Source organism: Silene latifolia, chromosome Y, assembly GCF_048544455.1.
Source record: "Silene latifolia isolate original U9 population chromosome Y, ASM4854445v1, whole genome shotgun sequence".
NCBI lineage: Eukaryota > Viridiplantae > Streptophyta > Magnoliopsida > Caryophyllales > Caryophyllaceae > Silene > Silene latifolia.
The window spans coordinates 370,944,090-370,954,911 of NC_133538.1; the positions used below are offsets into that span (position 1 = coordinate 370,944,090).

General features: G+C 34.2%; 1 long non-coding RNA gene across 1 annotated transcript; it reads left to right on the forward strand.

Annotated features, from left to right (window-relative positions):
• Positions 1 to 8,511: 8,511 nt before the first annotated feature.
• LOC141634000 (uncharacterized) lies at positions 8,512 to 9,955 on the forward strand. Its single transcript, XR_012538746.1, has 3 exons — positions 8,512 to 8,803; positions 8,915 to 9,055; positions 9,295 to 9,955. It is a non-coding gene; the product is annotated as an uncharacterized LOC141634000 (long non-coding RNA).
• The last annotated feature ends 867 nt before the right edge of the window (positions 9,956 to 10,822 follow it).

The window sequence follows — 10,822 nt, forward strand, 5'->3', positions numbered from 1 at the left end:
GCTAACTTAGGGTGTGGTTGCCCATCCTTATTTAATAAATAGTACAAACCCTTGATTTCTCTTCCAAGTCCCTTAATCCTCCTCGTATAAGAGTCTTGTATGACACATAAGTTTGCATAAAACACAACAAAGCATAGTCCATCTCTTGTTAGTTTTTGGATTGAAATCAGGTTATGTATAAAGTCAGGAACAAAAAAGACAGATTTTAGAACAATCCTATTTGCAAAGGTATAAGTACCAGTGTGAGATACAGTGACAGTTTTCCCATTTGGTAGATTAATTTTTAATTTGTGTCTCAATTCAATTACCTTGTCCAGCATGCTCAGATCAGACACCATGTGATCTGAGGCTACAGAGTCTATGATCCATTCATGTAAGGGGTTAGTGGCATAATTACAGTTTATATAGACCATACCTGCGAAATTCACCTCCATTTCATCATCAGTATTAGGGTACTCAGTACCCTTTTCTTTGTTCATTAGTTGTTCAAACTGTTGTGTTGTGAGTGTAATAGATCCACTTGTATCTCCCTGACCATCTCCCATTGTAGCATTAGCAGTCCTCTTTCCATGCTTGGTATTGGGATTGTACTTGCCCTTGTTTATCCCAGATCTGAATCCTTTGGGTCCTGAGACTTGTTGACTTTTTCTGAGCTTGTAGGACTGGGATTTCTCTGGGAATCTTATGGAGACAGGGTGGTCATCAGGATACCCAATCACTTTCCAGCATTTGTCTCTGGTATGCCCCTTCCTCGAGCACACTGGACAGGGTGGTCTAGTATCCTTCTGATCTTTCTGATCTGTGGGTGTATCATATCCCTGACTATGGCCAGCATAGAATGTTGTGTTTTCAGTTTCTACCTTTTCAAAACACTTATAATTCTTTCTCTGAGCTTCTTCATGCTGAAAAATTGCAGCAGTTTCATCCACTGATGGTAGAGGTGATATCATGAGTACATGGCTCCTCATAGTTCCATAGGATGGATTTAGACCATTCAGGAACTAAAATAATTTCCTTTCATTTTGTTCCTTCAGCTAAGCATCCAACCAAGCATTCACTTTAGGAGTGCCTTGTGTGATTGGTGGCCAGTCATACATGATCTCAAGATTTTGCCACAATATCTTGAGTTCAGTGAAGTACTCATCGATTGACTTATCTCCTTGAGTTAGGTCATCAAGCTCCCTGTTGAGCCTAAACTTTCTTGCTCCATTGTTCACAGAGAACTGGGTTTGAAGGCAATCCCAGATCTCCTTAGCAGTCTTGGAGTACATAACAGATCGTTTGATGGGAAGCTCCACATTGTTCAGGATCCAGGTAATGACCAAGCAGTTGCAGGTGTCCCAAGCAGCTTCTCTGAGGTGATCATTGGTGGGTATTTTGACCACACCAGTCAGGAACCCTACTTTTCTTTTGGAACAGATGGCAATCTCCATTTGCCTCTTCCATTCCAGGTAATTCTCGATACCTGACAGCTTAGTATCCACCATGAGAGGGTGAGTACTTTCAGCTGGGTGCAGGTAGAGTGGATCAGTTGGATCCATGGTAAATGGAGCAGTGCTGGAAATTGAAGTGTTGGTGGCTTCAGTGTTGTGAAAGGGATTTTCAGGAATTATGGTGTTTGTCATTTGATTGAAGTTATTCTGTGTAATGAGAGTTTGTTGAGTTTGGGAAGCAGGGAACTCCACTGCTTAAATAGGAAAATTGAAGTACAAAGTTGGTTGAGTATGAATAAATGCACTCCGCGTATCTGTCTCCTCATCCATATGGCTCTGATACCATATTGAATTTAAGATGAGCATAGGATGTAGAAGACATTAGCAGGAGATATTGAATGTTCAGAGGAAATGATCTTTGATTGTATTAATTATATTAGGAGAGTACAATGACATTGTGAAGTATATACACATTCACAACTACATTTTGGATAAGGACCTTTGGACATAGCCTTATACTGGGCAAAACTATGTACTTAGTGTTAAAATAATGTACCCAGCTGACTCTAGCATAAAGCTAATGACCATATTTCTTCTTCTTTGGATTATAGGGTGTCCTTTGTACTTGCTCATTAATTGCTGCATTATTTGTTGTCTTAGTTGATGTCTTCTTAGCTGATGAGGCTTCTCTACATATCAAGATGGATGAGAGGATTTTTGTGATTGAGGAACAGCAAAATATAGATGTTGATCAATCAATGGGGATGACGGATGTTGAAAATGAATTTGAGGATGATGCATGCGGGTCTCAAACAATAGGTGAAGGTAACAATCTTCTTTTTTGTCCATGTTGTTTATTAGGTTGGTTTTTGATAACAGTATGTTGAAAACAGCTTTATTTAGTTTAGAAACTTGACATTCTATCTAACCTCCAAATTGTAGGTTGAATACATAACAATTAAAGTTGATTACTTGTTATGTGAGAAGCCAACGTTTTAGGTAAAAAAACTCGATATTATACATTAAATCAACTGTACAGTTTGTGAAACATTTTTATTTTAAAAACTTCAACTTTTATTTACGAAACTTGACATTCCAAATATCTGTTTGATTTAATGGTGTCCGCGTAATATCTGTCAGTTTTATGTACAAAACTGATGTTTGTAAGTCCTTATGTCCAAGTCAATTTACTTGTTATGATACTATTAATTATAGGGTGAATACAGAATAATTAAAGTTGAGAACATTGTCATTTTTTATAGACTAGTTTTAAATTGTGAGAACTAGAAATCTGGTGTTTTATGTTTAAAACATGGTAATATTTGTTAATTTTGTATTTTCTGGTTTGTTTTGATAAAGGAACCTTTTAGTTAAAAAACTTCAACTTTTACTTTTGAAACTAACAGTGTTAGGTATGTTCTAAATTTAATGCTGGACTCTTACCATAGCTTATTATTTGTTAGTTTTATCTACGAAACTGACATTTTCAAGTTCTTAGCTGAATAATATATTACGTCATTTATAGAGTATGGGGAATAGTGATACTTTGAAAACCTATACATGTTAGAACACACTTGGTTGATGATGCCAAGTTTCATTGTTATTTAATTGTTTGCTTCTTAGTTATATTGTTTAGCATTTGAAGCCCTCAATGAATTTCCAAAGATGATTCAAGAATGATTAAGATGAAGTTATGACACGAAATCCCTTAGCCTTAGTCAAATGTTGTAAACGATTACAAATGCTTAGTGATTGAAGCAATCAAAAGGACTCTCAAAGATGGCTTAACATGATCAAGATGAAGTCAACAAGAAGTTAAGACAATGATATGATCCTAGCATTAGTCGAAAAATATAAGAGTAAGTGTAACACTCTCATTTACGTCAAGTGGATGCAAAACCATGCAACAGTGCACTGCACTGTGGTTTCTGATACTACCGTATGGAGGAACTTTTATTCGAAAAGTTTAAGTGTCAAAATCTTTACAAATTTCATATTCTCAAAGATTTTACATTTGAATTATCCTAGTTTGAAAACAAATCTGAAAAATCAATTTGCAAATCTCACATGTTGACTCCTCTAAAGATGTGCATCTACTTTTACATAAATGGAAAGTTGATTTAGTCAAGTACTAAAGCACTCTTCCATTTGTGGTAAGTTGTCACATGTTGAGTGTTTGGGGTTTAGTTTTCTGAAATTTTAAGTCACAAATTCACATTGATTAAACCTCTAGATTTGTGCAATTACCTTTTACAAAAATGGTAAGTTGAACTTGTCAAACTTTTAAAGCTAGAAAAGTTTTTTGCCATTTTGGTAAAGTGTCACATGTTGAGTGTTTTGGGAAGAGTTTTCTGATTTTGATCAATGACTTGTGCTCCAAGCCTATAGCCTAACACTTACCATCACTCAAACGCTATCTATTTAATATTGGATTTAATTAACCTTAGTTGTACTACTTAGATGATCAAATCACTATAAATAGGGTGCCTTTGCTTCATTTATTTCTTAAGACTTTTATGAATATTAATTGTTAAAACACTTTGCAAAACATCAGCTCTTGTTCTTCAACTTATTTGCAAAATTGTTTTCTATTTTAAAAGTCTTCAAACGTTTTTCAAAAGGGCTGTAAATCTCCATGTATCAGTTCGCTGCACTGTGGCATCTGAGTTTGTTCCATAATTCTCGTGTTTAGGTCTTAATTGTGATCTCCATGTTCATTAAGTGAACGATTGAGATTCAAAGACTCTGTAAACCTGTGAGATAGAACTTAAGTCTTGAAACGGAGTAGCTTTGAGCAAGTGAAAGTCTTGAAGCGGAGTAGCTTCAAGGAAGTGCAACCGGAGTAGGTTGGCGAGTTATTTTCATTGTAAGGGGTTTAGTTGTTTGAGTAAATTTCTAAACAAGCAATAAAATAACGGTTGGACGTAGGGATCGGAGTAGAGGCTGAACCAATTTTTTAAAAGCATCGTCTTGTTTGTTCATTTACTTTTACGTTTGTTCTCCTTATTTATATCTTGTTTATCTCGCAATCTGTGTGTGTCACAGTGTTCAATACTGTGTCTCAGACCTGCTGATTGATTCAATCTTGTGAACTTAAAACGATTAAGTATCTCAAGTTTTCAACTTAAAAGGGATTCACTTAAGATTTTCATTGCTAACAGTATTCAACTTAAAAAAGTATTCACTTTATATCTTCATTGCTAAGTTGAAGAAAAATACTCTTTCATTCATACTTTTCTAGTCTGTGCAACAGTCGACTTTACTGTGACATATACTGAGCTGAATTCGTGTGTATATACTTCTAACTCAAATAGTTCTAAGTATAAACACCTTTAACATTTAAAGTATTGTCCATATCAGCTTAGTCTATTGTCCTAGATTTCAAAGAAGCTTAATTCAACCTTAAAAATTTTAATTGGACACCTAATTCACCCCCTCCCCCTCTTAGGTGTTCTCGTCCTTGACTCTTCAATACATTTAATTTAAAAACATGTTATAATTATTTTCTAAATGTTATTTTTGACAGCGGACATAGCGGTTGTTACTGGTTTTATGTAGTAAACTAACATTTTTAAGTTATATTCTCTAAATCAATTTATCTGTTATGATACTCTTAAATATAGGGGTAATACAAAACAATTAAAGTTGAGAACATTGTCAATTTTTTAAGCCTAGATTTTAATGTTGAGAGCTAAAAACCTGGTAATTTATGTTTAAAACATGGTAATGTGTCTTAGTTTTGTATTTTGTAGTTATTTTGTGAAAAAAGAACTTTTTAGGTTAAAAATTGAACGTTTTATGGTAAACAAATTTTACAGTTGCCCGTAAGGGTGGAATCTAGTGGTTAAAACTTGGGTGAAATTCCCAGGAGACCCAGGGTGAAGCCTCTCCAAGAGCAAAATCTTGTGGAGCATTCTTGGCCTGAGTCCATGCCTAATAGACTTCGAGCGTGTCACCCTCGGGTGGTTTACCTGGTATACGTGATTTGCAGGCTATCACGTACACCCGCGGGTTTACCCAGTGCGCACCGAAGGTAGCGGCTGCGGGTTCCCTCGTTACCAAAAAAAAAAAAAAAAAAAATTGCAGTTGGTGAAGCTATTTTGAGTGAAAACTTCAACTTTTACTTGTGAAACTTAACGTTCTAGTATTGTTATTGATTTATTGCTGGCCTCTTAACTAAGCTTATTATTTGTTAGTTTTATGTACAAAACTGACCTTTTTAAGTTCTTAGCGGAATAGTATATTGAGTCATTTTAAGAGTAGGGGAATAGTTATACTTTGAAAATTTAGACATCTACTTTAAACACTTGTCGCTGTAATAATTTTCTAAATGTGATTTTTGACAGGTCACATAGCATTCTATTGACTAGTTTAATGTACAAAACTGACCTTTTAAATTTATATTCTCCAAGTCAATTTACGTGTTATGATACTCTTAATTATAGGGTGAATAGAGAACAAATAAAGTTGAGAACATTCTCATTTTGTTAGCCTAGTTTTAATTTGTGAGATCTATAAATCTGGTATTTTATGTATAAACCTGGTGTTTTATGTATAAAACATTGTAATGTTTGTAAATTTTGTATTTTCTAGTTTTTTTGTAAAAAAAGGAACCTTTTAAGTTTAAAACTTAACGTGATGTGGTAAACAAATTTTGCAGTTGGTTAAGATATTTTAATGGTTAAAACTTCAACTTTTAATTTAGAAATATAACGTCCTATGAATCTTATTGATTTACGGTCCGTTTTTCTTAAGACCATTGCTTTTGGTCTGAAATAAGACGGGTAACATGTCATCATTTTACAATAAAATGTTGTTATTTTTTGATAACATGTTACCATTATTGTTCACATCATTTTCAGGGTAAAAAATGACACCTCTAGTCATAACATTTTGTGAATTAATTGGTTACATTTTCTTAAAAAATGGCAACATTTTATCCGTCTGACAAATAAGACCAAAAGTGTCCGTCTGAAACAAGAATTTGTGATTGATTTAAGGTTTGCCTCTTAGCTTACCTTATTATTTGTTAGTTTTACGTGCGAAACTGACCTTTTTAAGTTCTTAGCGGAATAATATATTGCGTCATTTTTAGAGTCTGCGGAATAGTTATAATTTGAAAACTTATACTTCTACTTTCAAAACTTAACGTTTGAATAATTTTGAAAATGTAATATTTGCCACCAAACATAGCATTTTAGTTATTAGTTTTATGTACAAAACTCGCGTTTTTAAGTTGTAATGTCCAAATTATTGTACTTGTTATGATATGCTTAATTATTTGGTGAATACATAATATTTTAAGTTGAGAACATTGCCATAAAATTTTAGCCTTGTTTAAATAATGACAGATAGAAACCTAGCGTTTTATGTTTAAACCATGGTAATGGAGGTAAATTTTTTTGTTATCTGGTTTTATTAAAAGAAGGAACCTTTCAGGGATAAAATGCAACGTCTAAGATATGTTCTTGATCAATTCTGGCCTCCTAACATAGCTAATTGTTGGCTAATTTTATTTACAAAACTGTTTGTTTATGTTCTACGCCGAGCGACATATTATGTCATTTTTACTATATGGGGAATAATTTTACTTTGACAACTAAAATATCTAGGTTAAAAACTAAAACTGAACTGGTAGCATACTCCGTATTAACTTGGACCTTGTTCTCATCATCTTGTTCCGTAAGTTGCCGACAAGTGCAGACTTTAGTATGGTTTTTTTTTTAAAAGCTTGGGTACCAATAACAATAAAATTTGGTCTTTCACTTGTAAACATGACTATTTATGTTGGAAACATGCAATAATATGTCATTGCTATTGATAATTACATGTTCTATAATGAGTTTACATAATTTAGCAGTTGCGGTTGCCGGTGGATCTCTTGAAAGTCTTCGAAGTGAAACATTGAAGGATCATTTAAACTTAGTGAATAGGTTTAGAATAAAGCTATTCGAAAAAGGGGGTGCAGGAGCAGTTATTAAAAAATTGTATGGGGATGCTGCTATTGAAGAAAATTTGTTTGATAGTGTAAGAAGAGATGATAGTCGTAGTGTGGTTGGTCTTTTTTGGTGCAATTCTACAATGCGGGATGACTACAAAAGCCATGGGGATGTCATTGTATTTGGCACGTCATATAGGAGTAACAGATATAGCTTAATCTGTGCACCTTGTGTTGGAGTGATTAATCCTTCAACAAACGTCATGTTTGGGTGTGCATTCATTGCCGATGAAAAAAGAGATTCATTTGTGTGGCTCTTGGAAACATTTAAGGCGGCGATGAGTGATAAATCCCCTGCCATTATCTTTACAGAGCATGACTGTGCGATTGCCAATGCAATACGACAAGTACATCATTTGTTCATAATATCATGGTAAATAAGTTTGGTATCAATTGTTGCATATAACCTCTTATTTATATTATAGTACTTGTCATTGTGTTTATATTCAGGTATTTCCTCAATCAAAGCATCAAGTTTTTGTGCGGCGCATGGAGCAGAACTCAGAGAATTGAAGAGGAGTCTCGGTTTGGTAGAGCTGTATAACAGGAGAAAGCGAAGTTCCAGTTAGCAAGCATCTACGAATGGTGTTTGTACGTCTATAACAGCCATCAAGATATCAATTCAATAACAGAATTTTTTCAATTAAATATTGGTTGTATCTTCATTTTAATTGTTCTCAGACTTGTTTTATTTCGGATTATTTACGACAATTCAAATGCAGTGTATTTCTATTGTGGAAAATGTCCAATTAAATGCTGACCGTTTAAATACACATGTCCCATAATCTATATGAGTGTTTGATTATACATACATGACTATTCGTAATTGATATTAGTAGTACATTTTTAAAGACAACCAAATGTTTTAACAATGAAACTCATGACTTTAATGTAGGACATTGTTGGAGTTAAAAATTCAAAAATTCTCATCTAAGAAGGGTACTAAGACAGATCAAGTACATATCCCTTATGTGTAGATGGCAAATATAATGTTATTCCGTTTGCATTCTTATATACATGTAGTACGTACGCGATCCATCGTAATTTTAAGGCGGATAGTGTCGTGTGTTATCTTAGAGGTTACTTAATCAAATTAGAGTCAAAGGTAGAAAGAGGTGTGAAGTACATAAAAACCCCACCTGCGTTGCAACAACTTACTCCGCACAAACCAATTTGTTAGTTTCAAAGAAAAAGAAAAATCCCCAAAAAAGAGAACAGTTACCTCTTGATTTCGGAAATTGGATACAAGGGGGAAATTGTAATGGTCTTATGAAGGTTAAAGAGAAAACCGTTGTTGGCAACATAAAAATGAGGAATCAAATTAGTGAAGAAGGCAATTCTGGTCAGAAGTGTGAACAAAGAAGTTTTGAAGGTAAATTATCTATTTTGATTTCATTGATTCAATTGATGAACCATTATCAATTGTATTTAGTTTTTTGCTTAGTTTGGTTTAAACAAATTGAACTCCTATATGTTTTGGTAGAACAAACATGATCTTTGTTGGATTGGATGAGATGATGGGGTGAATTTGAGAAACAACAACGCATAGTTTCTGATCAATCAGTGGTCGTGAATGATGATGAATTGCGATCGTTGGTTGTAGTGGAGGCCGCGGAAACAACAGGTGCAGTTTACGATACTCTTGTTTTAACGGTGGTTTCATTGACTGATTACTTTAAATATTAGGATGAAAACTTTCGTTTTTACTAGGCATAGTTTACTGTAGTTTGAAAAACTCGTGTGATGTTGTAACCTACTTGTTTTATGTTGATAGAAAATTGTTTAATTGTGAAAGACTGATGTGTGCTATTTATATAGGCTCTTTGTGCTTATTTTGTACGCATTTTTATGCGATTCCTGTAGTTTTAGGCTACGAAATGCCCCGAATAGTCTACTTTGGTTTGTTCGGCTTTAATTGCAAGAATGGACCCAGAAGGAGCAAACTGAGCTTGAAGCTGTCCCTTTAGCTTGCATTTAGGAGATGGATGGAATTGGAGCGAGAATAATTCTTTCTTGGGATACGTGAAGTCGTCTTGGAAGCAAATCAACGTCCTATCAGCTGATTCAGTGATAGTTAACTCGATCAAGAGCTTTGCTGGCTTAATTGCTCGATCGAGTCTTTTTTTATGATGAAGATTCCTCGATCAAACTCATGCTATATTCGATCGAGAGGAGGATTTATGGGGTTCCTCGATCGAGTAGACTTTATGCTCGATCGAGAGGATTTTGCTGGAAGTTGATCGATCGAGGAGTTTCGATGTGCTCGATCGAACAGTTTGTGATCTGATGCAAGATTTTTTTGCGTAATCTTATTTACTTATTATTTTAGTTATCTTATTTAGGTTAATAAATATCTCTCTTATAAATAGGAGAGACCTAATTAGGTTTAGGCATGGAGTTTTTAGCCAGATTTCATTAATTTCAGAATTCATTAATCATTCAGTTTTAATTATCAAACTCTTGTTCGACGCTTGCTTTCCTATTTCTCGGAACTCGATTTGTGTAATTCTTTACTCTCTTTCTATTCAACTGAATTCATAGTATTAATCCTTTTGCAACATTTAATTCTCTGGTCTCTTAATTTATGTTATTAGAATTAGTATCCAGTTTATGCAATTTCTATTGATTCATCTTTATACCATGTTTAATATCGTTTTATCTATCGTTATTGGTTTTATCATCGTTATGAGTAGCTAAGTCCTAATTGCTGGGATTAGGGGATCCATGATAGTAAAACCATGACGTTATAGTTTGTTTTAGGAAGTTTTAATGTGAGAATTGTTTTATAGCAATATAACAGTAATTACTTGGTTGAGTGCACGCGACTAATTTAATTAACCCGGTTAAATTCATACCTAGATCGGAATATTGGAATGAATAGACCTATTATGAACAATAGACTACCCTAATCAGAGCGGAAGCTATTTAGGAAGAATTTAGGGCGGATAGCGGATCGGAAGGACCTTTTTCACTACCTTTCTCACTACAGACCGACAGACGTTACCTTTAGCTGATTTGCGTAATATCATGGTGAACCGACATCCTAGCATCTTTCTCCCTATTTGATCACACTCTATTTCATTCTTGCTAGTTTTAATTGTTGTTTCTTTTATTGTTTTAAATTTAGTTATTTAGTTTAGTTAAATTAATTCAACCAAAACCCTCAATTTATGACCATAGACAGACTAGATAACAAGTAGATAGCAACCACCTCCTTGTGGATACGATACCCTGCTTACCTCTACTGCATAAGTTTAGGCCGGTTAGGTTTTATTTTTGATAGGTTGCGACAGCCGTATCAAGTTTTGGCGTCGTTGCCGGGGAGGCAACTAGTTTATTTACTTGTTTTATTTTAGTTTGTTTTAGTCTCAAGATATTTTTAATTCCTTGA